Source organism: Pteropus vampyrus, unplaced genomic scaffold (assembly GCF_000151845.1).
Source record: "Pteropus vampyrus isolate Shadow unplaced genomic scaffold, Pvam_2.0 Scaffold786, whole genome shotgun sequence".
In the NCBI taxonomy this organism is placed as follows: Eukaryota; Metazoa; Chordata; class Mammalia; order Chiroptera; family Pteropodidae; genus Pteropus; species Pteropus vampyrus.
Window position 1 is genome coordinate 47,851 of NW_011889567.1, and position 4,785 is coordinate 52,635.

Here is a 4,785-nt window from a genome sequence, read left to right on the forward strand (position 1 = left end):
TGTTTTTTTCAGATAAAAAAATGTTCTACAGCGCAGACTGAAAACGATGCACACATGTGACCATGGGTATCACTGCATCGTTCTCAGCCCCTCGCTGCAAGACAGCCCAGGCCCCGCCCACACGTAGGCTCCGCCCCACGAAAGGCCCCGCCCCCGTGAAGGCTCTGCCCCGCCCCCCCCGCCCCGCCGAGTCCGCGGCCAATCAAGTGAAAGCAATTGCTAAGGTCAGCGGAAGCACTGACTGATTACGATGTAAAATGTTCCTCAAAATATTTACAACAGTGAGAAATGGAAACGGAAAGCTCGTGAAACAGGCGAAGCCCATTTCCAGGGTGAAATATAATGAAGTCAATTGAGTTAGCGAGTCAGGGCGCCTTTAAGGTTTCGAAGGGAACGGAAACAGCACGGAGCGGAGTCTGCAGTGCGGTCAACTTAGTTCGAAAATCACTCGGGCGCGACGGGCACAGGCCGCGGGGCCGGCCCAGCGCTGGAGGCCACGGGTCTGGGCTCCAGGCTCTGCTCCGAACCGCAGCCCCCGCCCGAGGCCGGCCGCCCTAAGCAGCGGAGCTCCCCGGGCGCACCCCCGAGAGCACCCCAGTCCGACAAGCGGGGTCGGAAGCACCTGTTAAGCACAGTGCTCGTTAGTGCTATGGGCCGCCGTTCAGTGTTCAATCATTCAGCAAAAGTTTGCTGAAGCCAGTAATGGGCCGAGCCCTGTGCTCGTTTGAGTGTCTTCATGGGGCTGATGGTTTGTCTGAAAGCCCCATGGGGAACAATAATCAGACGTGCAAACGTGCCGTTACAAACTAAGAAATACAAATGAAGAGACGGTATGTCACAGGCCCGGATTTAAAGAGCAGAGAGCGGGAGCACATGACCACAGCGGCGCCGAGGGAGACCGCCCAGGAACCGGGAATGCAGCAAGGTGGCCAGACCCGCAGAAGCTGGAGGTGGGCCTTAGGGTGCTGCAGCCATGTCCTGTGGACTATCTCTGATGTCCCCTCTTGGTCGAGGTGGGCCCTGCGTCACAATCAACACAACACCCCGAGGAAGAGGATCCTCTGTCTCATTGTTGGGGGGAGGGGTCACATGCCTCTCTCTGAACCAATCACTGCAAGGCAGCAGGAGTCGCCTGGGGCCGTCGGAGCCTGCCCACCTAGAGCGGGGTCAAGGCTTCTGTCAATCAGGAAAGATCTAAGGAGCATGAATTTGTGGGTAAACAGTGTCGGGGGCCATCTGGATTGGGCTGAGGAGCATGTGTGCACGTGCACGTCAACAGAAAGCTGCGGAAAGACCTTCCTTGACCCAGCGATGTGAAGCACTGGCTGCCACCTAACCCGCACCTGTGTCTGTCGGCCTGTGGGACCCGCCACGGGGCGATTTCCTGGGCTGACACATCAGGACGGTTTAAAATCAGGCCACAGACCTGTGAGTCAGGCAGGGTGGAGCTGACGGCAGAGCCTGGCCCCTTCCTGTGCCCCGTCCGCCCACTGCGATCCACAGCGATGACAGCACAGCCGCAGGCACCTGCAGAACTGCCCAGGCAAGCCCCAGGTCCTGCACGGGGCTGCTCGGTGACTGCCGGGACCGAGAACCCACTGTGTTTGCGGTCCCATCCGTGAACACACGTGTACACTGCAGCTCACGCGTGTGATCGGCACTCACGCACAGAGCACTGCTAGCTGTCCGCGTAGGGCAGGGCTGAGAGTAGAGGATAAAGATTCAGGAACGTGGCTTGTGGCCTCTGCACGGCAGGGATTTCCTGTGCTGGAGAGAATGCGTGGCCGGAGACAAGCCTGTTGTGCATGCTGTCTACATTCATGGTGTCACCGTTCCCACTGCACAGACCAGGAACCTGAGGCCCAGGACTCAGGAAGCTGCCCACAGTCACAGGCTCATAAACCAAGGAACTGAGGCTAATAGGGGCAGGAATTTAGACAAGCTCCGAAGGGCTCCAATGGTGGGGTGTGAATTCTAAGCAGGAGGGCAGGGCCAGGGACGCCCCGGGTTGGAAGGGGCAGCTGACAGCGTGGGCAAAGAGGGGCCGGAGGTGAGGGAGCAGTGGGACCCAGAGCTGGGGGCGAAGGCACAGGGAGACCCCAGTGCGTGACGTGGAGCTCCGGCCTGGAGGCTGCTCGTTGTCTTCATGGGACAGCCCTGAGACAGACGCCCACCCAGGGAGGGTGCCTGGAACCCCGGCCTGCGCAGGAGAGCACAGTCACGTGCGGCGTGAGCACACAACGTGTGGCAAAGGGGCAGTTTCCAGGGGCGGGGACCGGCTGAGGCATGACGCTGTCCGGTCGGCTATGTGTCAGCAATCCAGACCACGGGCAGTCCCGACGGGCAGAGCCCTGGATGGGTGCCCCGGGCTCAGATTCGGACTCGGCCTTACCGGCTAGAGTGTGGCTATTTACACTTCTCTGAGTGAATTTCTGCCTTTGTGAAAAAGGGACAAACCATGTTCCTCAGAGGGCTGCTGTGAGAAGCCATGTGTGTGCGCGGGCTGAGTGGTTCTGACTGCGCCCAGGCCGCCCCTGCTCCTGGCAAAGCATGTGCCCCAGGCATGCAGGGGCCGCCTGCTGAGCCCCTCTGAGGGAGCTGCCCTTGCAGACACAACAGGGACACCTTCTGCACGTTGCGACAGATCCCCCTCTTCAGCTGAGACACCTCCTGATTTCTGAGGAGGGTCACTGCTTTCTTAGGTCCCACCCCTTCTGTCGCTGGCAGGCAGTAATTTCTCGGGGCTCTTTTTTAAAATGAAACAAGCTTTTTAGAAGTCCACACGAGAAAAGTGGTGCTCATGGGCATGCCCTGACCCCACAGCTGGGTGGCCACTGAGAGCACAGCTGGCTCCGCAGCCCTAGCCGTGAAGTTTGAGGGGCCTCGCTAAACGACTTCTCCAGGTGTGCCCGGGCCCTGTGCGGTCACCGGTGGTAGTCACACAGCTGCAAAGAGCCTATGCAGTGTGACAGGATTGGGACGGGCTCCCCCTCAGCCACCCCACCTCCCACCAAACAGACTGTACACAGCCGGGCTCACAGGAAGCAGCCCGGCCCTGAGCCGGTGCTGGGAGGGAGCTGGAGGGACACATGACGTGACTTCAGAGCTCGTCCGGAGCAGGTTGGCATTGATTAGTTCCCAGGAGGTAGAGTCTGAGGACGATGGGGACCAGATGGCAGCAGGTGCAGCGAATGAGGGTTTGAGATCTGGTTCTGCCACTTGCAGCTGGAACCTCGGGCGGGCGAGTTGACAGCTCGGTCAGCCTCCAGGGCCCCTTGCCACAGCCCATGCATGAGGGGTCATGAGCATTAAGAAACGTCCGTACTGTGTCCCGCCCGGAGGGAAGGCTGGCAGGAAGCCTGGCACACAGCTGATGCTCCAAGAAATGAAGTTGCAGCCATGACACTCCGCTGAGACCCACGAGACTCACACCCAGCTGGACTCTGCTCCTGCCAGGCTGGACTGGGCTCCCAAGGCAGAGAGGGAGCTCAGGGATGGTGTGCTCCCAAGAATCACACCTGAGGAGGAACTGCAGGGCAACCCCATGGCCCATCCACTCTTAAGGGCCAGGTGCTGACATTCGGCCAGGCTGTGACCGGACACCAAAACTGCCTGGGCTTGGAGGAAGCACCGCTGACAAGCAGTGTGGCTTCATCCTGGGGGAGCTGCTCCCGGCTCGGGAGGGCGGTGGGTAGGACCGGGGACGCTGGGAGTGGGCTTCCTGACGCACCGGGCCCCACAAGGGCATCTGTGGCGTCTGGAGTGTCTGTCCAATGTTTGCTGGACACCCAGAGCTTCTGTGCCACCTTCCAGGCAAAGGAGCACGTTCTTAGGAAGTTGGGGTCTGCGCCCTTCTCAGCTGCTGTGGGCCCGCAGTGACCACGGGCCAGGGGCTGGGTGCCACCTCCTCCTCCGTGTGACGGGCCACCCTCCAGGCAGAGAGCGTGGCTTTGTCCCCAAGCAGCGCCCGCGATTACTGCAGACACGCGAGAGAAGTGAGGCCAGGACCCGGGGGCGGCAGCCGTGGAAACAGGGCGCTGACGCCCCGCAGACAGCCTAGCGCCTCGTGTTGGCGGCTTGCTGGCCGCACCGCTCTCTCCACAGCCCTTGCCCAGGGACCAGAGGGCCCTGCCACACAGCACGTGCCCCCAAAGGGGGCCACTTGCAGGGGAGCCTCGGGCCACACATCAGTGCACCCCGTCCTGTCTCAGAAGCAAAGGCGCGAAGGTTTGCGTGTGGTCTCACCATGTGCGGTCCAGCTCCCGGCGAGCTCCTGACACAAACAATGAAAAACAAGTGCGCCTCTCACCAGGCAGGACCCTGAGGGGAGCGGAGTCTCCCAGAGGCAGTCACGCAGTGACTCTGCGACCTCCTCTGGTGTGTGCAGGTATGAGCCGTGTGGGACACAGGCCAACCTCTCCGGTGCCACAGGTCTGCATGGCCGGCCACGCTTGAGGCTGCTGGGGTCTCCCTGCACATGGGAGACGCAGGCACTTCCTAAAAGCTGGGTTGTCCCTTCACCGCAGGGTCAGCAGCATGAGATGTCATGACCTGTCGTGGAGCGTTCAGGCCCATCTCGTTCGTCTGGAGCCTCAGCTTCTTCTTCGATGCCCAGCCCACCAGAAGGGCCCACGGAAGCCGATGTGGACGGAGGGGAAGCCGAGAGGCGTGGAAGCAGCGTTCAGACCACAGAAGTAAACGGAGGACTGTGAGAGCCCTTCGCATCGGTGCTGGACCCTTAAACTCCGTAAGGCAAAAAGCCTCCTCATTTATTCTGAACCAGCA